Raw genomic sequence first — 27,893 nt, forward strand, 5'->3', positions numbered from 1 at the left:
ATAATGACTTAATGCTAAACAAGCAAGAGTGGCCTAGGAACCTCAGCAAAGCTCAGGAATCAAGGCAACAGGTGACTTTGATGGTGGAGGTGCATAAGAAAACAGAGTGCAAGTAGAATGAGTGGACTGAATATGGAACATTAAACCTACAGACTCTCTAAGATCCCATAGAGCAGAGCAATTCAATTTCCGCAGCTGCAGCAAAAGAGGGGATACCCCCACTTCCCAGAGAGATTAAATCAGAGAGGATCAGCATTTAGGGTTCACCAAAACAAATGGTGGAGTGGGGATGAGATATTGTACTGGGAATGAGGGATTAGGTAAAAGGTCTGCAAACTGGATGGTGATATCTCACAACCTCCCCATCCTTTTGGCCCTTCTCATATTGGCAAATGGAATGTTTCCACAGTACCCCACCCACCCACCAAAATTAGAGAATGCCTGTCTGAGAAATTGCTCTGCCCAAAGGAAAAGATTCAAGGTGCTGACTTAGGAGTTGTCTACCAAAGAGCTAGAGGGAAGCTTATAGTTGACATACCCCATTTGTGTACACAAGGTTTTCAGAAGGTCTATCTATCTATCTATTCATTTATTCATTTTTAAATAGATACAGATATCTAAGAATCACCAAATACATAAAATCTTCTAAAATAAAGAATACAAAAGCAGCAAATAGAAAGGAATTCAAAAGAACCCAAAACCATTCAGGAAGCAAAAAAAATCTTAAAACAAGTGTAATAAAACTTAAATTAATATTCTGAGAAAGAAAAGATATAAAGCAACCATAAAACAAGAACACTCAGTTATCAAGTAAGAGGGAAAACTTATAAAAAATAAGACATGTTACTCAGAAATTAAAACCTGGTATTTCTGATAGAAGGGATGAAAAATGCAATGGAAGAATTGGAGGATAATGTTGAGGAAGTTCCTCACAAAGAGATGAAAAGACAAAAAATGTGGAAGGTGGGAAAAACAACAATAAGAAATATTAGAGGGTGAGTTTGAAATAGTGATTCTATAACTTGCGTCAGAATCACCTGGAGGGCTTCTTAACACAGAGATTGCTGTGCCCCTCAGGTAGAGTTTTTGATTTAGAAGGTCTGAGTTCCAACAGGTTCTCAACTGATGTAGATGCAGTTGGTCTGGACTAGACTTTGAGAACCCTGTTCTAGGACAGTCAACTTCTAAATAATAGCAGTTCCCAACCATGAAATCCAGAAAGCAGAGGGGGAGGAAATGGTAAAATAAATAATTCAAGAAAGGCATGGATTTCCAGATTGAAAGGGCATATTGAGTGCACAGCACAATAAATGAGAAAACATTCACCCCAAGGGGACATAATGATGATATTCTAGAACTTTGGGGATAAATACCTCAGGGATAAACATGCCCAGAAAGAAAAGAATAAAAGTTCACATCTAAAGAGTAAGAAATCAAAGTTTACACTTACTTCTGAATAGCAGCGCTGACAAAACACTGAAGGAATACATTCAGTGAATTAGGAGAACTGATTTCCAAAGTGGAATTCTATGTGCAGTCAAATTTCAAATAGACTTTAGGTGTTCTTAAACATTTATTTCTCAAAAATTTTACCTCCTCTGGACTCTTTTTTCACAAAGCTACTGAAGAATGTGCTTCTTCCAAGGAGTGTATGTGTCGGGGGAGGGAGAAGCCTCAGGATCCAGAAAAGATGCAAAGGGAATTCTCTGGACAGTGCGTGCTAGGAGGAGAGCTTTCAGATGACAGCTGAGAGGCAGGCTGTCAAGGCTGGAATGGACAGTTGTGACACCTCTTAATGGCCCCCAGTGTGTTCACCTTTACTGGAAAAATCGCTGTAGTTCTCTGGAAGAGTTTAGAGGGTTAATTAATGAAAATTGCATAGAAAATTACACAAATAATCCTAGGAAACAAACTGAGGGTTGCTGGAGGGGAGGGAGAGGAAGGAATGAGGTAACTGGGTGATGGACATTAACGAGGGCACGTGATGTTATAAGTGCTGGGCATTATGTAAGACTGATGAATCACAGAGCTGTTCCTCTGAAATAAATAATATATTATATGTTAACTGAAAAAATAAAGTGTTAACTTAAAAAAAAAGAAAGAAAATTAGGCAAGTAAAAAATATACTTACCTTAGCTGAAGTTAAAATTTGTGAAGGAAAGCATAATCATTGCACACTATGTGACCCTATAATGAACATCATAATATTAATGTTTAATGTATTTTTAAATTATACCTCATTTATATTGCAAGAAAGTAAGAGGAGAAGTATGTTTTAGATGGGGTAAGACAGTTCTCAAAACAAGTCCCCTACATTCTTACTTTCCATAGTAGAAAGTCACTAAACAATATTTAAAATGGAAAAAATCAAGAAATAATAGTTTTATTTAGAATGAGAAAAGAATCAATAAGAATTGAATGTGGTCACTCCTGAAAGTATCATTTTTATCTGAGCAGGGCTAGTCAGCAGATGGTTGTTTTATTATCATAGCCTAGAAGTTTAATTTGACATTTACTGTGGACATGTATTGTTTTGCTATTAATAAAAATCCTTAAAGGAAAGAAATAAAAGAAACTTAATCTCTGGCATGGACAAGCTGGAGAAGCCCGAGAGAAAGGAATGTGTGGAAGAGAGAACTGGATTCCTTCCAGAGGCACAGTGGGTTTCAGAAGATGAAGTCTAGAGAGCGATTCTAGACAGCTACAGAATTGAGCCTTCTGCGTGAGAGAAAGAACCCATTTGTTCCAATTCTTTTGAACTCAGATTTGGGGGGAGAACATATTTTAAAATCATCTATCTTCTCTATAAATCAGTTCAGTGGTCCAAATGTTTCAAAGCAAAAATCCTAGTGGTCCTCTCTCCTTGTTATCACCATGGCTCCATGATGTGGGCATCAGTTTAATGGAGCCAAGGGTATGGAATGACTTTCTTCAGATACAACACTTACTTGATGTCCTTCCTCCATCACTGAAGACAGATGAGCCTTTCAGATGTTGCTCCTCCACCAGCTCCTCATCAAATTCCTGACCCAGAGAAGAAAGGCAGACTAGTAGACAGTTTTATTGGTCTCGTTGAGGCATGACTATAGGACATTGACTTCTCCTTATGAACTTCTAGGTAATTGACTGTGCTTATACAGTTATGAGAAAGGCCATCTAGTGGTTGGACCTTCTTGTCCCTTTTCCAACTGCCAGCAAGCTGAAAGGCAAAGCTATTAACATTTAGGTTGATGTGTGGTTTTGGTAGGTAAAGCCCTCTTGTTTCTAACATAATCAAAAGCTGGGGGCTGATGAGCTAGAGTGTTTGGTTTTGCTCCACAATTTATTTACTGTAACGGGGACACTTCTGGGTATGGCTTGTTTCTATAGGAAGAGCTGCACGGTGCCTCAGAAAAGCTATTTGTTGATGAAACGCTAATTGTAAAATAGTTACCTCAGAGAACCCAAATGTAATTACATTAAGTTTAATTACATATCATTAATTATATAAAATATTTAAATTGTTATGTTGAATTGTGCTGCACTAGTTGCTGTACATTTTTCTGGTGTGTGGAGCAGATGTGCTTGAAGAGTTTGGATGTCATCCAGAAGTTAGTGAATTGTAACTGTTTAGATAATCGGAGTCTGATTTATACCATCCATTGAAAAACAATAGCTACATATATTCAGTGATGTGGCAATATCAAAGGATATTGTAAGGATAAAGTAGCTTATGCCTAGGTGACATTTGATAATTATAGCTTAGTACAGACTTTAAGTTTAGTCAGCCAAATATAGGGAAGTCAAAAGTCTAATTTCTCATGTAAATCAACAGCAGCTAAACAAGCATTTCTTGTTTATATTGGGAGAGAGCCATTCCTTTCCCTGCTGTGAAACTGACATTTTATTTAGGACACTGGAATTACCAAAGAAGAATTAAATCATATGCTTTGTTCCTCAGACATTGACTTACTCAAATTAATCCACCATTAGTTTGAAAATATTTATATACTTCACTTATATTTAATTCTCTCATTCGAAAGCATGGTGAGGTTTCCATACAAGGAGAATAGAAGAACAGCCCTAGAAAGTAACAATAGATTTTGTTTTTCCAGTATGTGACTGGTACTTATTAGATCTAACACTAAATGCAATGATTGATCTTCAGTTTTGGTAAACACACAGCAGTATTGGAATTTGTTCTCTTAAGGGGTTTGCTTTCATCTTTATACTGATTTGGAGTATGGCAAAGCACAGAAGCAGTCTTTAAACAGAAATGACTATAAAAAGGAAAAAAATATATATATATATCTATGACCTGAGATTTTGACAGTCAGATATTTAGTACAGTTCAAAAATTTTTTTTATTTTTATTTTTGTCTATGCAGACACTATCTACTGTTAATAGTATCTTTACTCATTCAAATTATTCTAACAAAATTTGGAAAAAGAAAATAACTCATTAGTATCTCGCCATTTGCCTGTTGTGACGTGTCACTTCCACTGGATTTGGAGAGGATCTCTTCTGCAAAAGTTCATTTTCAGGGGTGCCTGGATAACTCAGTTGGCTGAACATTTGCCTTCTGCTCAGGCCATGATCCCAGCACCCTGGGATTGAGCCCCAGCTTGGGCTCCTGGCTTAGCAGGGAGTCCCCTTCTCCCTCTGCTTCTGCCCCTACGCCCCACTCCTGTTCTCTCTCACCCTCTCAAATAAGTAAATAAAATCTTAAAGACAAAGAAAAAAAAGAAGTTCACATTCAGGATGAGCTATGCTTTTAATCTGAACACCTAACATGTAAAAGAAAACTTTTTTAAAAGATGAAAGACCCCTCTCCTAGAAAGACCCCTCCCCTAGTAGACAGATAGGATAACTAACCGCTTGTTTGCTTTTCTGTAAACCGCTGGCTTTTAGGTATAAAATTAGGTTATCAATTGTGTGATTAATTGCTTATTAATTGCTCTTTTGCCTTTCTCTAGCCGCGTGGCTTATAGAAATAATAGAGACGCCATGATGGCATTCCTCCCTTCCCCCTTCTTGTTCCCCTTCCCCGCCTCTCCTTTCGCGCACGCGGGCCCTCATAACCAATCAGCTTGTTCCCCCTTTCCGCCGCTCTCTTCGCGCGTGGGTCCCTGGAGCCAATCCGCAAACTCCAAGTATGCCTTTTTCAAAAGTTCAAACTGTCCACCAATCAGTTGCGCCCCACCCAAAACTTGTTTGTACCTTCCTATAAAAGACCCTGCTTCACTCCGGTCGGTGTGCTCGGTTAGCCGGAGCTGCCGGCCACCCGCCGGTACCTGCGTGACAATAAACCTCTTGCTGTTTGCATCCAGTGGCAGTGTTGGATTCTTGGGTAAGGGGATCCGCGGGTCTTTCAAAGACACCCCCCGATTATTTTGATGGAAAATCTTTACAATTGCATCTCAAATCATTGTTTAGAGGTATGTTTAGGTATGTGTTCAGCTTTATGCTGGGTCTTCTAGTAAGAAAATAATTGAATTCTATGTACACTGTCTATGTCAACTATACCAGAAGGTACAACCTGAATGTCCAAATTTGGACCAAGGGACCAAAAGAAGGATTGCAGTCACAAGATAGAGTCTGGACTCTATCTTGACTCTATCTTGACTGAGGAGCAAGCTCAGTGAGGACAGGGACCTTCAGAAGGTTTGTGCCCAGGAAGATCTGTAGAAGTTCTAGTTAAGCCTGTGTAGTCTACTAGCCTTCCCAGGGTAAAGGTAATTTAGTAGTTGTAGGGGTTAGTTCTCCCCAACTCTCACCGCCTAGGGGAGATCCTGCCAGGTGTACCCATTACAATATCATTCAAGCAGCTTCAGCTTAATACTGCAGGTGATTCCTGAAACCGTTGTCTCATTGATAGATGTCATCTTACCTATTTTGAATTGAACTAGCCTTCTGGCCACAGAGCCCGTTCAATTTGATTTCCTAAACCTCCCTTATAAGTCAGTTGCAATCCTCCTCCTGGCTCAGGCCTCGCAGGAGACTTTAGGGTCTCTTTGTCTTCCAGAGCAACAGGGGTGTCAGAGCTCATCTAAGAATCACCCTTCTTGTCTATGACAGTGTCAGGAAATAAGAACAATTTATCCCTGACAGCTTTAGAAACACTATCTACTAATTTATGCACTACTTCTCCTTGGATAATTGGGATCCAGACACGTTCTGCATAACAGCCCCTGGCTTGGGGAGGTCCCGGGCTTACCAACTGCTACCCCTGGAGGAGGAAGAGCCAGAGGGTGAGCAGATTGTGCCTTTTCAACAACAATAACAACTAAAAAAAAAAAAAAAAAGAAAGAAAAGAAAAAAAATTAGGGGTGGCAAGGAAGCTGGAAGACAAAGGAGGCAGCATTTGATAGGTCATCTGTCAGTAGGCCTTGATAGAGGCTGGTAGAAAACAATGGAAAGCCACTTCAAAGTGAACAATGCCACGCTGAGTATGTGCCAGTTTCATCGAATAAAAAGAAAGAAGACATGTCAGCTATTAAACACATTCATTAAAGGGTGTCCTTAAAAAAAAAAAAAAATCTAGTTTTTCCCACTCTTTTTCTCTCCTGTGAGGCTGGAAAAAATGAATGAGTCTATCAAAGCAGGAGGGAGGTATAAGGTTGCCAACTTTCTGGAAAGTCAAGCAGGAATGTCTGAATTAATTAAATATTTATTATTAGGATAGAGGTTGTTTAGAGAATGGAAAACAGGTTAAATTCTCCCTGGTTTCAAGTAATCTCACGCGTTTGAAAATTTTGGAGAGTAAGAACCCCCCCTTCTAGCCCTCTCACTTCTACCAGCTTGTTTTGTTTTCAGTTATATTCCAAAATAAAGCAAGATCTAATGCTTAATTTGAGGTTTGGAAGAATTAAAAAAATAAGAAGATTTCAGATTTTAAAGCTTGATTCATGAACAGGAGACAAAGGGAAAAAAGGCACATTTCCACATCCATGTTTTTGTGATAATTGGAAAAGAAAAAAAGGCAAAAGAAAAATTTAATTAAGTGCTGTTAGTTCACAAATGATTTCTCATCTCAAAAGTGTCTGATGTGCTGGTCTATGCTATGAATTTAGAGATGAAAGAATAAATATCAAGATGTAATAAGAACATTAGGCTCTAAGAAATTCCATGTGAGTTTAAGACAATGAGCTACTCAGCCTCAAATTCTGTCTTGGACAGTGGAGCAGAGTATGACTCTCTTGTGTGTGTGTGTGAACTTCTCAAAAAATGGGAGATTTGATTAAAACTAATATTTCCAGTATCTGATCAGTTCACTGGAGTTTCCTACTTAAGTCTTATGTTTCTGTAAGTGAAGAACACTTCATTTTCCTGGCACCTGTCAGTTTGTTTTGAATCAGATGCAGAAGTACAACTGATTATTTTGTGTTCAACTCTTATCTCTTCAACTAAATATAAGTGCCTTGTGGTCATGATTCTTGCCTCGTTTATCTTTTGCAGAGCTCCAAGGTGTGGGCTACATGTTACATAGATTGGTTTGTGTGTTTATTTGTTTATTTGGAAATACCAACTGCATTTGTACTGTACCAGACACGGTAGGAAAAAAACGTTTTTTAGGAAAAAAACGACATAGATAAAAGTCCTACCTCTATGGACTTATTCTTCTAATGTGTGTGTGTATGTGTGGGTGTGTGTGTGTGTGTGTGATAGATGATACATGGAGGATATATAAACCCAGAAGATAATAGGAGTGTTTAAAGTGTTCTGAAGAAAAAATATGATAAGGGAGTGGAGAGTAATGTGTGTGCTTGTTAGGACTGGTGGTCAGAAAGGGCAGCGTCTCTCTGAAGAAATAATGATTGGGGAGATAACTAAATGAAGTGAAGGGACTGCCTACCCAAATGTCTGGGGGGGGGGGAAGAGCTTCCACAGAGGACTGAAGAGCCCTGAGGTACTGAGGGAATTGTGCATGATGTATTCCTCAAGCACCTAGGAGGCTCTGTTCAAGGTGAAGGAGGCAACAGGGTATACCAGGCAAGCCCTTCTATGCCCTGACCTATATTTTCAAGTAAAAGATCTCAGCCCTTCACTCTTACTAATATCGATGGAGCCCCGTCGAAGCCCACAACTACTCCAGGGCCGGGGACTGTGGCAAATATGAGGATGGAGTACCAGAGCAAGGTGACCCATGGGCACTGTGGAGATGAAGACTGACTTAAGTGGTCCTAACCAAAGTCAGGGTGTATCTAAATGAAATGCCCGTGCCTCTGCTATGTTCAAATTATTTAAGTATAAAGTTTAAGTAAATCATCATTAGAAAATCATTCAATATTCATCAATAGTTCTCTTCCCTACGTATTGATAGTATCCGAACAATACAACAAACTCATGTGTTTATAATTCTAGATGCTAGTAGGCTGTAGACTGTTGCTCCCTCTGTGAGACCTACACTAAAGGACGATGATTGGATTTTCTTTTTTTTCTTTTTTTTTTTTTTTAGATTTTATTTATTTATTTGACATACAGAGATCACAAGTAAGCAGAGAGGCAGGCAGAGAGAGAGAGGAAGGGAAATAGGCACCCTGCCAAGCAGAGAGACTGATGCAGCAATCAGACCCAGGACCCTAGGATCATGACCTGGGCCGAGGCAGAAGCTTTAACCCACTGAGCCACCCAGGTGCCCCGATGATTAGATTTTGACTCTATGTGACGTACTATCATTATTGCTGAAAAATATTTTGTGTTTTCATCCAAAACTTCTCCAGCAGGACCTTTGACATTACATATATATATATATATTTTTTTTTTTCCCTCGTGGTGTTAATGGAAGTAGTGACTATGTATTACAATAGAGCTTATATTTATCATTAGCTTAGTGACCTCTGCTGGGAGGCTTAAGATAACCATCCTTAAATTCAAAGTTGGGTTGCTTGGATGCTTGGACCTCAAACATGAGTTCTTTATAACCCAGGATAATTGATTTTGCAAATTGATCACTGTGCCTATGTCTGAAAGCTGATATTCACTGGATGGAAGAGCCCTTGTTTTATAACTGAGAGTGTGACCAATTCTGAAAGTGACATATTTGATATTAGCACGTTCTTCCAGATTGTCTGTCTCTGTTCCCTCATGTTGCTAGGTCTATTTTATGTTATTCACCAAGTGGCACTTCTTGATCTCTTTCCAATATGCTTAAAAAAAAAATCAAAGACACAGATGATGTCGTTTTCCATCTGAATCTTTTTCCCCCATCATAATAGCATGATTCAGTATCATCCAACCAACCTTTTTACCACCACATTTGCAGAACTAAACTCTTCAAAAGGGAGCAAACACCCCACAGAGCAGAGGCCTTCTACTATTATTTTCATGAATATTTAAAGAGCCAGATGCACTTTTGTTAAAGGGTAAGCTTGTATTTATGTAAACCTGTGTAAATTTTTAGATTCTCCTCATCTCCATCCTAGACCATGTTGTCCTACAAAAGCAGTTTACATAAACCAATATGAACAGTGTCCACTGACCTACGTTCATCCCATTTTCTATGTGCCAGAGAAAAATTACAATTCAATTAAGTTTATGCTACAAGGTAACAAAGGATTAGTGCAGAATATTGATATGAGAAGATTTGGGACTTCTGGGCACCTGGGTGGCTCATTTGTTTAAGTGTCCATCCAACTCTTGATTTCAGCTCAGGTTATGATCACGGGGTCCTGGGATTGAGCCTGAGTCAAGCTCCCTGCTCAGCAGGGAGTCCGCTTGTCTTCCTGCCTCTTTAAGCCTTCCTCTACTCAGGCACACTCTCTCTCGAAAAAATAAATAAATAAGCCTGGGGGGCAGAGGAGACAGAAGATCTGTGACTTCTAAAAACTGATCTAAGCACATTTAATGATAACATTTAAAAATGAATATTTAAAATAGTTTCATTAAAAGTGATATATGTGTGTGTACACTTTATAGGCTAGTCACAAGATGTCCATCGGGCAAGGTAAATTCAATGAACTAGAATCAGCCATCTGAAGCATTCAGTTATACAGTAAATGTTTTTCTTTGTTTGGTGTGTTTTCTCTGTACTCCAGTTTTTATGGGAGTTAGTCGTGAGGGAGATACCGAACAAGACGATGCAACCACAAAATCCATTCCTCCCTGCCTCCGTTCCTTCCTGTCTTCCATTCTTTTTTCACTTTTCCGCTCTAGCTTTGAAGACCTTAGATTCAGTAACAATTTCACTAAATATAGTGCATTCTGTGTCTAGCACAATAATAAAATCTTGCAAATTAGGATGGATTATGTACAGAAATACTCCTCTCCTCTGTGTAGATAATATCTTTTATTTTTTAATTTCTCCCGTGGGTTAGAAGAAGCTACTAAATTTGTTCTGATAGATGTCTCTCCCACTTTTAAACTGAAATGCAAACTTCATTTGGATTTCAACAGTTGTTTGTTTGTTTTTTCATTATTGTCCTCTCCCTGTTTAAAATTCAATCTAGAAGGCCGCATTGTATTCAATTGTTATGTCTCCTTCTCCTTGGTATTTCCTGGTCAGTAATAGTTTCTCAGTCTTTTTAAAATTTGTCATGACCTCGGCAGTTTTGAGGAGCCCTGTAGTCAGGGATTTTGTAGAATGCTTGAAATTTGGGATTGTCTGATGTTTATCTTAGGTGTTATGTGTTAGATTTTCTAAAGAATGCTATAGAGTTAAAGTGCTCTTCCTATAACCTCCTGTAGGAAGGTATATGAATCTATATGAATTATCATTGATGATGTTAACTTCAGATAATAAGGTAGTGTTGGCAGAGTTTCTTCACTGTTAAGTACTAATTTTCTCTTTCCATCCTCTAGTTTTTGGAAGTGAGTCACTAAGTCCAGCTTATCCTCAAAGTATAGAGGAAAGAGGACCTTTTTGAAATATAGGATGTACCCTCTGTTGAGGTAGAGAGAAATGGATGGATAAAAGCAATGGCTGGGTTTGGATCTCATTGTTAATACTTCACTGGGGACACGCAATAGGAGCCACTCTCCTCTTGAAAGTGGGTAGACCGCCGTGGGGAAAACTCTCCTACCTTAGGTTATTAATCTTGTTCATAGCTGCTGCTATATCCATTAGGTTCTGGGCTCTGCCACTGAGAATTGAGACCAGCTACAATGGTTGAAGTGGCTGGGAATCTCTCTTCTCTATTCTTTCATGCTCAAAGAGATTAGAATGGGTCCGTTCACATTACTACCATAGCTGTGCAAGCCTTGCTGTTTCACACTTGCTGATGTGCCATTGGTCAAAGCAAACCACATGGCTGGGTCAAAGTTGATGCCAGAGGCGTCAACAAAAGGGTGAACACCCAGAGGTGTGATTCAGTGGAAAGTCTTCATTTAACAGTCTACACATCTGAGTAACAAATAGCTAGTTGAGAGTAGAACCCAAATCAGTCCTACTTCAGTGCACCTCCCCGCTGCAGCATATTGAAGCCAAGACATAGATCTTGTTCTTCCATTATGTTTACTAAAGCAGGAAATCCAACTGATACTTTCAGGTTTTCAGTAATAAAGGTTGACACAGAGTGTTCTGTTTAACCTTTTAGATAATTAGCACATTCAGCGGACCATATTCTTTCCTCAGCACTTTTGCTGTGTTCAAGTACAGAAAGAGTAAAAGGATAAGAATAGGAATCAAATGGCTTATGGACCATATCTCGTTTTGACTATGTAGGTGGGTAACCTTTAACAAATGATTTACCCTTTTTTGGCCTTAGTTTAATTATCTGTAAAATGAGGATGTTCAGTAGCTTTAAAGATTTTCAGCTCTAGAAAGTCCTATGATATGTTCTTTATTTTTAATTCACACATTTTCTTTCTTTCTTTCTTTTTTTCTTTTTAAACTCTTACTGTTGATGAGAACAAGTTAAATACTTAAATCTGGCTAGGTCCAGGAATGGAATGGTTAGCAGAAGTTGTCTAGGTGGGTGCTTAACAGCATAGTCAGAAGCAGAAAGAGATTCAAATCCCAACTCTTTCACCTGTAAACATTAAGTCCTCAGGTTTAAGCATTGAGAGTGACTATAAGTGGTAATAGTTATAGTTACCTCATAGTTTTGAGAGGTTCAAACTGAGTAAGTATTCAAGAAAAGGTGTTTACCACTATTTTTAGGATAACTATTATTGGCAGTAACAAATCAGATGACACTTTATCTCATAATATGTTAAATTTTGTCCTCTACTATATGATTTTACACTAAGTACCCGAGTTGTATCTTAGAAAATTTTTCACAAACCAGACCTTGCACTCTGAAGATGGGTTTGTGGGAGATTTTTCAGTCCCTTTTACAGATGACTAAACTGAGGCCAAGTCTTTCTCTGTAAGTCTTATTTCTGTGTTGGGCATCTAGAAATACAGTCAAATTAGGCCCACCATGTCTGTTTCCCAAGTCTAGTGTTAGATACTATGGAGGGTTGGTTTTATTTTCTTCTTCAGTTTTTTGTTTTTTTGTTTTGTTTTGTTTTATTTTGTTTTAGGAGCTACTGGGCCTTAATTCACACAGTTCAGGATGTAGAAACTGACCTGTTTTGTCACCTGATGATCTTTTCCAAGAGTTTGATTTCCTTCTGCCTTGAACTGAAGTCATTTTGGGATATAAATTTTATCTTCTTAACTAGATTGTAGATACCTTGAGGATTAAAGAAGCATTTTTGATATCTTTGTTTTTCCCCAAGCACCTAATACAGAAACATGAACATAATACATGTCCTAATAGGTTTTTAATGTAGCCCAAAGAGTTCTTAAAAAGCAGTGGAATTTAATAGCAAATAAGTTTAGCCACCATTCTGTGATAGACATGACATCATGTATTTAATTTATGGGATAGACTTTAATTCTTAGACAAATTTCTTTAATTCTTAATGCCAGGGTTTTAATTTTCTTTGTGTCTTTGAATAAATTCTTCAATCACGAATATTGCCCATCCTTTTGAACCAAGAGACATATATTAGTATCACTAAAGCTGATTCATTAATGCTGAAACTATCTTTGCCCTATAATTATGGGAGAGTAAGTGTGCATACATTAAATAAGAGGAAGTCAAGACTTATAATGCCTATTCTTGAGCCTGTGCTGAGTGGGGCTCACAGTACTTGGAAGAATCTTCCAGAACCACACATTGTTAAATGTGGTTTTGGCAGGTGCCATGTCACATTGTTCAGCTATCCCTGGTTCCGAGGCTGTTCTTATTGTCGTTTCTGTTGTTATTGTTTTTGTTATTATTTTGGTTCAATTTGCAAAGACATCCATCCTGCTCAGTTTTGGCAAACTGATCTCCTTTCTCATTGGTAAAGGAAGAAATGCCTTCTTTAAGAGATGAAACCACTGGCGACATCTCCTAAGACTTGAGGGCAGGATGAAATGTCTATGACAGACTCTGTTTCCGTCTCTCTCTCTCATTTGCTTTCTGACAAAATTGAAAAGAAAAAAAAAATGCCTTCCTTGAGAAACTGCTGCACTCTGTTGTTTCTGATTTTCCACATGAAAGGATTCTATTTAAGCACAGGCGGGTCTAGGAAGGCTGGCTTCTTGTTGAGCAAATATATTAATACTTTTTTATCCTACAACTTGTAGCCTGATCAACTGCAATTATTTCAGGAGCCAGAATAACACAGGATTCTGAAAACAAATACATCAAATGCTTTTTAAAGTCAGGACTCAGGCTAAATACAGAACAAACAAAAGGAAGGTATTTACTGCATGCATTACCCTCCCATGTGAGTGTTTACAAAATAGATGGACAGACTTGAAAGAGTAACAGTGATGGAAACACCATGTCATGCCTTGAATGGACTGTGTGTTCTTGATTATACTGATCAGCATTTGCCCTTTAGACTGACATCGGAAACTCCACCCACAACCTGCCCCAGGCTGCTGGAATCTGTGTGACAGTATAGCAAGATTAACTTTAAGAAACACACAAAAGGCAGGAAACAAATAGCGCTGTTGTCATCTTATTGGTTGGCGTCCTCCTGGGATGATCTATAATCATTTCTTCAGCTTAGAAATCAGCCTTGTGGTCTTGGGAATATTACTGCAGCTCTCAAGCTCTGTGGGTTTTGTCCCTTCTATTGTTTATAAGAGTTGATTCATTTTGCCATTAATTTTAACAGAGATAGAAGGTTTGCTTTTTCACTGCCGGTATTAAATTTTGGAGAAAATAAAGCAGAACAGTGAAAAGAAAACAAACTCTGGCTCCTTAAATTTATTTGCAGGTCAGTAGTGTTAAATTTCTTTCCATTCAACATGTAAGAAGCTTTAAAAAAAAAAATACTGTCCTTTTAAAAAAATGTGCTCAAACATCAGTGTGAAAGGGTTAGGAGAGAATCATTATCATCTCTGTGTGTTTACAAAGAACACGCATGAATATATACACACAGAGTCAAAAAAGTAGTTCTTTAAGAATCCCATGCCACGGAAGATTTAATTAACCTTTTCACTAGGAAACCAATTCTGCTGGCTGCCTTCATTACCCCTTCCTTCTGTTCCCACCCCGTGGCTCTCACACTTTATTTCTTTCTTCTTCTTTTATTTCCCGATCCTTTGGCTCATTCTTTCATCAATGATCCCATTGTTAAATCTGCCAGCTGGTGCTGGAGTCCTTTATTCCTCTCCATTTTTGACTGCAACAACCTTCCTTCCATGTCTGAGCTTTGGCTGTTACCTGCTTTACTGCATCTTCTACTCCTGCTCAATGTTTCATTGAAACAACCGTACCAACCCAGGAGTATAAGGTCAGTTGAAAAGTTTGACAGTCTACAAGGAAGAACGCTTTGAAATATTATTTTTCCCACAGGGCATAACAATTTGTCTTAAATGAATGTCAATTATGGAAATGAAATCAAAGAGATTTCACTACAAACACACACACACACGCACACACAGAATTTATTGAATGCTATAGGAAAGAATTCTTCATTATCCTAATCCTACTAGTACTATGTTTTTTTGTTTTCAGTTTCAGATATTAAAACAGATTCCAGAAACAAGGAAGTATGCCCTCCTGCAAATACTGAGATAGATATTTAAATGACATGTAAATAAGCATTCTCAAGCAAACTTTTTAGAAGTTACCTTTTTTGTTGTTGATGATGATTTATAGCTGTTTTCCCCACTGCATTTCCTCCTATCTATTGTTAAAGGAGAGTGAGGGTGTATATTCACATAACCCCCATGCTTGTAATGCCTAGACATGTTGGTTGCTAGGTAACAGAGTACTATGAGGGAAGCAGGGCGCAGAGAGGGTGTATCTCTGATCTAGCAGAAATGCAGAAACCACCGCAGGAGGGAAGTTCTCTGCATTTCCTTGCATTTTTGCTGAACTAAACAGAATTATTATTGCATGACAAAGTACCACTTAGCCTTATGGAACTTCCTGGCAGTTACAGTTTTCATCATTGCTGTAAAGAATCCATAAGTCTTGCTTATTTCTGCAAGGTTGTATGATAGGTTTACTCCACCAGATCAAAACTTTGTTGTCCATGTTCCTGTTCCCTTTGGTTCCTTTTAGGTAACTAAAGTTCCGGTCACCAGGTCCTTGAATGGAGGTGTTAGTTTCTAATGTGTTGCATCCGAATAGACTTTTCAGAAAATCCTCATATCTTGTTTAATCATTTATTTTTTTAAAGATTTTATTTATTTATCTGACAGAGAGAGAGAGATCACAAGTAGACAGAAGCAGGCTACCTGCTGAGCAGAGAGCCTGATTTGGTGCTGGGATCAGGACCTGAGCCTAAGGCAGAGGCTTAACTTCATGACCTGAGCTGAAGGCTGAGGTTTAACCCACTGAGCCACCCAGGAGCCTCTTATCTTGTTTAAACGAAACTGTAGCTAGAGTAAAAAGTCATCTAATCAGGGAAAATTGCTCAGAATTCCACCATTGTCAAAAAGGAAAAGGAAAACTTCTCTTCAAAAACCTTAATTCTTAATTAAAACAAATGGGTTGTGTTAGGGTCCCTAATCAAAGGAGCGAGACTGATAAAAAGCGAAGGTCAAGCAAAGCTTTATTTCGCTCCAAGCATCGAGAATCAAACTGACCGGTCAGGGCCATCTCTTGCAAAGAGGGGACCCCTCCCAGCCTCACAGACTAACTTTTATAGAGGTAGTTTGGCCAGGCTATACACAGGTGGCCAATGAGATTGCAATACACAGAGAAAACTGCACAGTCATACTAGGTCTGCCACACACAGAAAAAACTGCTAGGTAACACACAAGTTACCATTTGAATTGGTCATTTGAATTGCCAATTGAATTTCAATGTACCCTGGTATATATATGTGCGCCCCACTGATTGGATGTCTTCACCTGGCCTGACCTGGCCTTGTATCTGTTTGCAAATAAGTTCCTCTGGGAGGGGCGGGGTCAATCTAAGTTCACTGCATAAACACAAAATGACTCGCTTTGGCCAGCCAGGCCCTTACAGTTGCATGGAAGTATTAGGCATCAAAAAAGAGTTAGAGATGGGTCAGTTGATTCTTGAAACATTTCCGGGGTGCCCAGTATGTGCTTAGGTACCGGGCAGTGATGTTACAGAGGATGAGACAACATCTGGCCCTCCCCATATGTGTGGGGAGAGATAGATATACACAGATAATTACACTATGGGAAACCTCAAAGCAGAGCATAAGGAGAGAGTTTTGGGAGGACAGAGGTGGCGGCAACCAGCTAGGCCTGGGGGAATCATGAGGCTTCAAAGAGCTGTGTCTTGAACCATGGGCAGTTTCTCAGAGAGGGAAGACAAGTGACCTTTACTGGCTTTCTCAGGACATTCTTCCATCAGTACAAAACACTGTTGCATAAGGATGCCTTTCTGGACCTCTTTACCCACGTGGGATTCATTCATCATATATTCTCTCAGCTCCTTAACTTCCTTCCTTCGTGGGCCAATCTCAGTTTTAGCTATATATTAAACAGTTTTATTAAATGCTTTAATGAAGATCACCACTTTTTTCCATGTCGAGATTATGTTCCATCAAGGAAGGGAACACAGCTGCTTTCTCACATTATTCTATGGAACAGCACAGTACCTTGCACATGGTAAGAACTTTGTAAATGTTGAATGAATGAGTGGGCAGAGTCACAAATCATATCATTTTGGTAACTGCCATCCGTGCTTTCATTAGTGTGAGTGGCCAAGTTCATATTCCCTGTCTTTGATATTCCTCAAAGGAAAAAAAACAAACACACTATTCTTAGTACACTGGCCTTCATCAGTTATGCCATATCTATTCCATCATAAATCTAAAACTAGCAGATATATTCTATAGCTTTAGCCTTTTGCCTAGTACACATAACATGAAGGAAAGCACTGTTCGATGAAATCTATAGATAAAACGTGAAAAAACTACTGGTTCTTCCTTCTCTCAATTACAGTGGCTACAGTAATCTCCCAAGAGTCCATTAATAAATTACTGTGCGGATGGGGGTAAGGACTGACAACCACCAAGTCCTTAGTTTTGTCAGACTTCAGATTATTCCCTCGATCTATACAGCAGTCCCCCATCATCCAGGGTTTTGCTTTCTATGGTTTCAGTCACCCACAATCCACTAAGGACTGGAAACTGATCATCCTGACAATGAAAAGGTTAACAGTTTTCTAATACAACGTCATAGTGCTTGTGTCATTCACCTCACTTCATCTCATCATGTAGGCATTTTATCATCTCAAATCATAAGGAAAAGAAGGCTGAGTACAAGGCAGTAAGATATTTTGAGAGACACAATATTCACATAACTTTCTATAGTACATTGTTATAATTGTGCTATGTTATCATTTATTGTTGTTAATTTCTTACTGTGCTGAATTTATGAATTAAACTTTATCAGAGTACACATAAAAGGGGGAAAAAAACATAGCGTATATAGGGTCCAGTACTATTCATGGTTTCAGGCATCCACTGGGGGTCTTGGAACATATCCCTTAGATATTCTGTTAGCCCCATTGTACAAAGAAGACTCTGAGGTCTCGACAAGTTAAATGATACTTTCTAAGCTCACAGTAAGCAAAGAAGAGAACTGAATGTCAACTCCAGGTCATTTTGACCCTAAAGGTATTTTCTTTTCATTAGTCCTTTCTCCTCTTGCCATCAGTCTTTACTATCTGAATCCTGAGAATCATACACACACACACACACACACACACACACATACATGCACACACACACACAAACACCTATCAACTATTTTCAGAGTCCAAACTTGCCATTTAATTTCCATATCATCAGGGAAATTTTCTCAGTAGGAGAATTCTGCATTAGGTGAGACTTCTCAGAAGTAGAAAAATTATTTATTCATTTATTTGGGGGAGACATCATAGTTTGTTGCCTCTTCTTTTTTTGTTTTAAGTTTTTATTTGAATTCCAGTTAGTCAATGTTCAGTGTAATATTAGCTTCAGGTGTACAATTGAGTGATTCAACACTTCCATCCATCACTCGGTGCTCATCACAACAGTAGCACTCCATCCACATCTGTCATTTAGCCCATCCCCCACCAAACTCCTCTCTGGTAACCATCAGTTCGTTCTTTCTAGTTAGTAGGGGTCCATTTCTTGGTTTGCCCAACCCCCTTCTCTCTCTGTCTCTGTGTCTTTAAAGTAAGGAGACCTTCTGATCAGTTCTTCATCAGCATTTATAAATATTGAGGACTGGTGCTTATTCTGACTTAGGGAGAGTCAAGTGGTCTACGGTGAATGCACTATTGGGTTGAATTAGAATCAAGTTTTCTTTTCAGTCTGCTTGTTCAGGAATGTAAGTAGTGGACAATGGGAGGAACCGACAATGTGAGAAGACTGTTTCTTTCATAACAGAATGTAGGGTTCAATGTCTCTTTATAACTGAAAATGTGAATATGTAACTTTCACTGTTCGTAAATAGAGTCCTTTATCTTCTAAGAAAACTCTGTAATTTTATACTTAAAATATTTCTAGCCTAAATATATCTCACTTAAATCGAGGGAGTTAATAAATGTTTTCACTATGGTTTATTCTAGAAGCTTTGAGAATCTGGTAACATAATTTGCACTAAAAGCACTTAATTTTGTGAGAGCCATACCAAACTTGCCATTACTAGCTTCACAAATAGAGAGGGCAATTTGCTAATGGGGTTCCATTTGTAACAGTTTATGGACTACTTAACTACCCAATTTACTCACTAAGGCACTTCCAAATATGAACCAGTCAATATGAAACATTGAATGGCTTTTAATTCAATAGAACACTTTACCTATTTAGATAGAAATGAATAGACATATCAAAGTGACATTCATTCTGTAGTCCAGTTACTGGTGACACAAGACTGAGCAGAGCAATAACAAGAACTCCTGCATGACAAAACATATAACCTAGCAGGAGAAACAAGTATGAATTAAAGGTTTGGGAGGCAAATTCATTCCAAACTTAGGAACAAGACCGTGGGATAGGAGGGATCTTGGTGAATTCAAGGAATGTGACAGAAGATAGTGAGCTTTAGAGAACCATGGGCAAGAGGATGTGCTGTGGGAGTTGAGGCTGGAAGGTCAGTAAGCAGGAGCTAGATCGTGAAGGACATTGCAGGGAATTGCTTCAGTCTGAATGGCTGTGTCCCTCCAGATTCATATTTGAAACCTTAATGCTCACCATGTTATACTAGGAGATCTCTCATCTCCTTTGGGAGATATTAACGTCATGAGGGCGGAGCCTTTGTGAAAGGGACTCGTGCTCTTATAAAAGAGCTCCTTACCCCCTTCCACAGTGTGAGCACAGGCAACAGGTCAGCAGTGTAACAACTTGGAAGAGGGTCTCACCAGAACTGGACCATGTTGGACCATGTTAAAGCTATTAGGCTTTCTAAGTACAAGTGCTAAGTCGTTGAAGGTTTTTAAGTAGGGAAGCATCATGATCAGCATATCAATCTAGAAGAATCAGCCTTGCTGTAGGCTACAACAATAATGAGAATAGGAGAAGATAGAGACAGGAGGTTAGTAAGAGAATTACTGCAGTTGCCAAGAAGGAGGTGATAGTAATTCAGACCATGTAGGTGTAAAGGATGTGGCTGAAAGTGAATTTCTTCACTGGAGCTGTTCTTAATTCCATGTGGTTGTAACTGACAGCACTCTTTGGAAAGAGCTCTGAGCTAGGAGTAGAAAGAAATGGTTTTAAGTCTTTATCTGTTTCACCTTCATCTTCTTTTTGTTTTGTACCTTCTCTATAAAAGGAGGTAATGATGTTTGGGTGTTCTATCCCTTAAGCTTTTTTAAAGAACAGATACATAACAAAGACTTAAAATATGTTAAGTGCTACATCATGTAAGAGGTAAGCAGTTCTTACTCCCTATAAATATTATAACACTATAAATACTGGTTTTCTAGACTACCAGATGTACATTTTTTTTATTATTCTTTTGAGTTTCTAGAGTGGATACAGAAGTGCAAAGAAATGAACTGTATAAATCATGAATATTACAATTTAGATAGTATATGAATATGACTTAATATTAATTGACATATTGATTGAACCAAACTGTCAAAATGTCTGTACTACCATGATTTCCAAACCATGGTCCATGTCCAGATTTAAGTGTAGATACAGAAATAAGTGTTCACGTGCATCCCCAGGTCTCAGACTGTTGAGCATGAGCAGTATGTCTTCGAAAATTCTCAGAAAAACCCATTGGTTCCAGGAAGGGGAAGAAAGTGCATTTCCAGATGTCAAGACCACTCTAGTTTAGAATCCCAGCACCTTTCCTTTGCAGAACACATGGTTCAAAACATCTTCCTACTCTAAGTCAGAAACTAGCAGATGTCTTTGTCTTAGATACATTTACAGTTGGAACATTCACACAGCCCCTAGTGGAAAAAACAACCATTAGAATTCTTGTGTTTAGATTATATGAATTAATGAATTCATTTAACTTATTTTGGATGTTAGAAATCTCTAACCTCTGACTTGACATGAAACATATATGCATATATGGTCCTCATCTGTACCATGTTGCTTTGCTTCTAACAGGGATTATACCACTGATATGTTGATTTTGATGGTGCTTTAAAAAAAAAAAAGGAAAAAGAAACACTTAACACTTCATTTATTTGCTTTGTCAATACCATTCTCCTAACTCCCTCTGTCCGTTTATTAAACTAAACATTTTAGACAGTGTGGTTTATTAGCTTTGCTATGAGGTTATATTCCACAGATATCTGACCTTTTTTAATCATTGTGTGGCCAAATGAAATAAAGCACATGCATTGAAGCAGTGAATAAGATTGGGGGTTAGTGAGTTTGATGGAATCACAACCAGTAATTTTAAAATGTGACTGAATTCTTCCCACATTTAAAATCTTTCATTATGCTACTTCAAAGCTAATTTCTTTCTTGTTTTTCTGAATAGTTGCTTCCATTAATCTCACTTTAGGTAATGATGGTAATGATACAATTATATGTAATCATTGCCTGAATTCAATATGCGACACATCAGTCCCTTTATGTAGTGATTGTACAGCTCTCTACAATCTTTGGATTTGGAAAGTTTCCATTATGTCTTGCCAAGATGAGATTCAAAAGTCTCTGACATTTTGCATAACATCAGTCAAGACGGGTGTTCCAACTGTCCCTTGTAGTGATTGGGCAAACTCATCCATCTGGCTGGTTCTAGTTGAAGCTGCGGGTGAAGACGTGAGACAAGCTGAGCAGGGTTCACTGTTTACATAAATTCCAAAGCACTTAAACTATTCAGAGAGAAACAAAAACAAAAACTAAGAATAAAAACTTTGAAAAAGGCCTTTAAGAGTACAGGTGGCCAATCTGTTTAAACTACTAATGACACAAATCACAATCTAACTGAATTCATTACATTTTTGTGCAAAGTGAATATTTATTTCAAAAACTTTAAATATATTTTCCTAAATTTACAGCTACTGCTATTACCAGCTATCACTCAGTATTAGCCTGTTTCTTAAAGTACTCGTAGCAGATGTGTGCTTGCATTTCTTTTTGTTTTTGTGCCATGTAGATATAAATTTGCTTAAGTTCTGAAGACACATTTCAACACTTATTCAATTTAGTTCAATTAAGACTTAATATTTTCTCTGTGTTCTGACACAGTAGAGTTGAACATGCCCATATCTTTCTAAGAATTAAATAATTAAATATGCAAATAGCTTGAAGGTACTAGCTTACTGTTTATTCCATGTTTAATTTCTTTCTTTTAAAAAATCTCATTCTCTGAGGAAAAATAGCAGGGCTTCTTTAGTCTCCAGTAAATGTTTACAATTCATCATTTTACCTTGACCTGTTGAATTTGGCTTGTTGATAAATTTTTTAAAAGATGCTCTTGGGGGGCGCCTGGGTGGCTCAATGGGTTAAGCCTCTGCCTTTAGATCAGGTCATGATCTCAGGGTCCTGGGATCAAGCCCTGCATCAGGCTCTATGCTCAGCAGGGATCCTGCTTCTCCTTTTCTCACTGCCTGCCTCTCTGCCTATTTGTGATCTCTTTGTCAAATAAATAAATAAAATCCTAAAAAAAAAAAAAAAAAAGATGATGTTGGTACAGTGTGGTATGGGTTGCAGTGGGGCGGGGGATGTCAGTCACTTTCACTCACCCCCCAAGTCTAAAATGGGCTTTTTTTTTTTTAAATCCCTTCTAGTACATCTAAATAGATTTTCTCCCTAGTTCTGAAACACACCTTTTTTTTTTTTGTATTATATTAGCTAGCTGATTAGCATCTATCCACTGATTTTAAAGGTATATCAGATTTAACTTAACCAAATTGAAAACACTTGATTTTCTCTCTCAAATTTAATCTTCCTCTTACTCATATTTGTAAACAGATACTACTATCGACGAGTGGCTCCAATCAAACAAGCGAGCAAACAAACAAACAATTAAATTAAAACGCTCCTGCTTCCTCTCTTCTCTATCTCTCCATCCCAGCCACTGACAAATCCTAGAAGCATGACATTGAATACACAGACTACACTGCTCCTGACTCAATAATCTACTACCACCATCTCCACGCCACTACCATCTCTCCCCGGGTCTGCTGGAATGATCGTTAATTAGGGTCTTTGAGTCTATCTTTCCCTTACAATTCTGTTCACATTCATTGTTAAAAACATAATTTACTGTGTCTTTTCCTGTTGTAAACCTGGAATAAAATCCAAATGCCTCAAATGGTCTTTTAAAGCTCCTTGTAAACTACGCAACCTTACTCTGCTAGTGCATCATTCTACTCTCTACATTCTTGACTGCTCTCCAGACATCGTGCCCTGTTTCGGATGTCCTTTCTGAGCACCTCAAAACTGCTCTTGTCATAGGGTTTTAGCACTGTCTGTTCTCTCTATCAGGAATGCCCTTGTCCTACATCCTTGAGAGAGGCCTTCCCTGATCTCAAGTCACCTTTTCTCATACCCCCTTATGTTAGTTTTTTGCAGAGCTTTGCTATTTTTTTCTTGATTGATTAATTGATTGATGTCTGCTTCTTCCATCAGAATGTAAGCTTCACGAGAACAGGGACCTGATCTCTCATGTTTATTAATTATGACTAGGGTATAGAGCTATGCCTAGAACACAGAGTGAGCCCAATAAATATTTGCTGAATAAATGGATAAGCCCTGAGAGGAATAGTTAATGACACATATATTGGACGATGAAGCTGGAAAGAGGAGCAGACTCAAGTGAAATTTTCTTTCCAAAAGAATCTTTAGCCAACTCTAGAAGAGTAGTCCAGGGCCCTCCTGGAGTAACACTGTTGCTTCCTCTACGATCCCACTTCCCTCTTTTCCTTTCTCTGCTCTTCATTTCTTAAATACTCCTTTTTCCAGCACTGTTTTCAAATTGTGACTGGGTAAGGTGGAAGGAATTCCAAGGTAAATTGGAAAATATTCCTACACTCATACTCATAAAGCCTTCCTGCTTTGAGGGGGAAAAAAAAAGATGCACATGGATAGCTATGACTCACATTAGAAAGCTGCTGTTAGGGAAGCAGACACAATCCAAGTCTCTCCTCAAAGGTCAACTAAGAGCATATATATCAGCATGAACACTGGAGAAAATCATACCTTAATCCACAGGGACACAGCCAGGCCACTGTGTTTGTTTTATTAACATGTAATGTATTATTTGCTTCGGGGGTACAGCTTTGTGAATCATTGGTCTTACAAAATTCACAGCACTCGCCATAACACATATCTTCCCCGGTGTCCATAACCCAGCCACCTAGTCCCTTCTCCCCCACCCCCCCAGCAACCCTCAGTTTGTTTCCAGAGATTAAGAGTCTCCTATGGTTTGTCTCCCTCCCAATCCCATTTTGTCTCATTTTTTCCCTCCCTAGCCTGCACAACCCCTCAAACTGGCTCTTAAATTCCTCGTATTAGAGAGATCAAATGACAATTGCTTTCTCTGATTGACTTATTTCACTTAGCATAATACTCTCTAGTTCCATCCGCTTCATTGCAAAAGGCAATATTTGGGGTTTTTTAATGGCTTCACAGTATTCCATTGTGTGTATGTGTGTGTGTGTATACCACCTCTTTATCCATTCATCCATTGATGGACATCTAAGTTCTTTCCATCGTTTGACTACTGTGGACATTGCTGATATAAACATTCGTGTGCAGGTGCCCCTTCAGATCACTACATTTGTATCTTTAGGGTAAATACCCAGTAGTGCAATTGCTGGGTCGGGTAGCTCTATATTCAACTTTTTGAAGAACCTTGATAATGCTTTCTGGAGTGGCTGCACCAGATATCATTACCACCAACAGTGTAGGAGGGTTCCTCTTTCTCTGCATCTTCATCAACATCTGTCATTTCCTGACTTGTTAATTTTATCCATTCTGACTGGTGTGAGGTAGGATCTCACTGTGATTTTGATTTGTATTTCCCTAATGCGGAGTGATATTGAGCACTTTTTTGTATGTCTTTTGGCCATTTGGATTTCTTCTTTATAGTCTTCTGCCCATTTCTTGATTGGATTATTTGTTCTTTGGGTGTTGAGTTTGATAAGTCCTTTATAGATTTTGGATACTAGCCCTTTATCTGATATGTCATTTGTAAATATCTCCCAATCTGTCAGTTGTCTTTAGGTTTTGACTGTTTTCTTTGCTGTGCAAAAGCTTCTGATCTTGATGAAGTCCCTATAGTTCATTTTTGCCCTTGCTTCCCTTGCCTTTGATGATGTTTCTAAGAAGTTGCTGTGGCTCAGGTCGAAGAGGTTCCTGCCTGTGTTCTCCTCAAGGATTTCAATGGATTCCTATCTCATATTGAGGTCTTTCATCCATTTTGAGTCTATTTTTGTGTGTGGTATAAGGAAATGGTCCAGTTTCATTTTTCTGCATGTGGCTGTCCAGTTTTCCCAACACCATTTGTTGAAGAGACTCTCTTTTTTCCATTGGGCATTCTTTCTTTCTTTGTCAAAATTTAGTTGACGATAGAGTTAAGGGTCCATTTAAGGGCTCTCTATTCTGTTCCATTGATCTATATGTTTGTTTTTGTGCCAGTACCACACTGTCTTGATGATAATAACTTTGTAATAGAGCTTGAAGTCTGGAATCGTGATGCCACCAACTTTGGTTTTCTTTTCCAACCTACCTCTGGCTTATCAAGGTCTTTTGTGGTTCCATATAAATTTTAGGATTATTTCTTCCATTTCTTTAAAAAAAATGATGGTATTTTGATAGAGATTGCATTAAATGTGTAGATTACCTTAGGTAACATAGACATTTTCACAATATTTGTTCTTCCAATCCATAAGCATGGAACATTTTTCCATTTCTTTGTGTTTTCCTCCATTTCTTAGATGATCTGTCCATTTCAGTGAGGGAGCTGTTAAAGTCCCCTAGTATTATTGTATTATTATTGATGTGTTTCTTCAATTTTGTTATTAATTGGTTTATGTAATTGGATGCTCCCATGTTAGGGGCATAGATATTTAAAACTGTTAGATCTTCTTGTTGGACAGACTCTTTAAGTATGATATAATGTACTTACTCATCTCTTACTAGAATATTTGGTTTAAAATCTAATTTACCTGATAGAAGGGTTGTCATTCCAGGTTTCTTTTCATGTCCATTAGCATAGAAAATTGTTTTCCACCCCCTCACTTTAAATTTGGAGGTGTCTTCAGGTCTAAAATGAGTTTCTTCTAGACAACATATTGATGGGTCTTTTTTTTTTTTTTTTTTAATCAATTCTGATAACCTGTGTCTTTTGATTGGGACATTTAGTCCATTTACATTCAAGGTAACTATTGAAAGACATGAATTTAATGTTGTTGTATTGCCTGTAAAGTGACCATTACTGTATATGCCTCTCTTCCTTTCTGGTCTTTTACTTTTAGGCTCTCTGTTTGATTAGAGGACTCCTTTCAAGATTTCTTGTAGGGGTGGTTTGGTGTTGGCAAATTCTTTTAGTTTTTGTTTGTCCTGGAAGCTTTTTATCTCTCTTCTCTTTTCAATGACAGCCTAGCTGGATATAGTGTTCTTGGCTGCATATTTTTCTCACTTAATGCTCTGAATATATCATGCCAGTCCTTTCTGGCCTTCCAGGTCTTTGTGGATAGGTCTGCTGCCAGTCTAATATTTATACCACTGTATGTTACAGACCTCTTGTCTCATGCTTCTTTCAGGATTTTATCTTTGTCACTGAGATTTGTAAGTTTTACTATAAGATGATGAACTATGGACCTATTTTTATTGATTTTGAGGGGGTTCTCTGTGCCTCATGGATTTTGATGCATGTTCCCTTAGCCAAATTAGGGAAACTTTCTGCTATAATTTGCTCCACTATACCTTTTGCCCCTCTCTTTCCTCCTTCTTCTTCCCCTTCATCTCCTCCTCCTCCTTCTTTTTTTCTTCTTCTTCTTCTTCTTGGATTCCAATTATTCTAATATTATTTCATCTTATGGTATCACTTACCTCTCGAATTTTCCCCTTGTGGTCCAGTAGTTGTTTATCTCTCTTTATCTCAGCTTCTTTACTCTCCATCATTTGGTCTTCTATATTACTAATTCTCTCTTCTGACTCATTTATCCTAGCAGTGAGAGCCTTCATTTTTTTATTGCATCTCATTAATACCTTTTTTTTAAAATTTCAACTTGGTTAGATTTTAGTTCTTTTATTTCTCCAGGAAGGGATTTTATTTCTCCAGAATGGGATTCTCAAGTATCTCCCATGCTTTTTTTTTTTTAAGCTCAGCTAGCACCTTGATAATCGTCATTCTGAATTCTAGTTCTGACATATTATTAATGTCCATATTAATTAGGTCACTAGCTGTTGGTACTGTCTCTTTTTTTTGTTGTTTGTTTGTTTGTTTTGTTTTTGTGGTGAGTTTTTCCATTTTGTCATTTTATCCAGATAAGAATAGATAGATGAGAGAACAAAATACTAAAAGGTTAGTAATGACCCCAGAAAAATATACACTAACAGGATCAGGAAGACCCAAAACTAGAGGGAGAAGAAAGGAGGAAAAAAATAAAAGAAAAAAAGAAAAAGAAAATAAAAAAGATATCTATTTGTGTATGTGTGTGTGTGTGTGTATATATATATATATATATATATTAAGCTGGTGAATAGAACAGAGCTAATTTGGGGTGTATTTTGGTCTGTCAAAAGAAACTACCTCCCCAAATTTTAAAGAAAGAAAATCTTACATATATACAAAAATAAGGGTAAACACAAGGAAGGGATGGAATATGACTGTAAAGATGAAAATTAAAAAGGATTCTAAAACAAAGGAGGAAAGAAGTTGGTTGAAAAATGAAAAAGAGAAGAGGAAAGAATGTGATAAGGCTGGAGAATAGAACAAAACTATGTGCTAGATTTAGGGAATATTTGATCTATTAGAAGAAGTTGTATCCCAAAATTTTAAAGAAAGAAAAACCTATATGTTTACGAAAATAAGGTTAAATACAATAAAGTGATAGAATATGACTATAACAATGAAAATTTTTAAAGA

At 38.0% G+C, this 27,893-nt stretch overlaps 1 protein-coding gene and 1 long non-coding RNA gene across 4 annotated transcripts in view; one reads left to right on the forward strand and one right to left on the reverse strand.

Annotated features, from left to right (window-relative positions):
- Positions 1–27,893, forward strand: part of DCC (DCC netrin 1 receptor) — a 1,143,668-nt gene that overhangs the window by 301,828 nt on the left and 813,947 nt on the right. The window lies entirely within an intron of this gene.
- LOC101674603 lies at positions 1,514–3,195 on the reverse strand. Its single transcript, XR_201166.3, has 3 exons — positions 2,949–3,195; positions 2,132–2,187; positions 1,514–1,842 (listed from the first exon to the last, which is right to left on the reverse strand). It is a non-coding gene; the product is annotated as an uncharacterized LOC101674603 (long non-coding RNA).

Source organism: Mustela putorius, unplaced genomic scaffold (assembly GCF_011764305.1).
Source record: "Mustela putorius furo isolate JIRA1106 unplaced genomic scaffold, ASM1176430v1.1 tig00003858_pilon_pilon_pilon, whole genome shotgun sequence".
NCBI classification, from domain to species: Eukaryota; Metazoa; Chordata; class Mammalia; order Carnivora; family Mustelidae; genus Mustela; species Mustela putorius.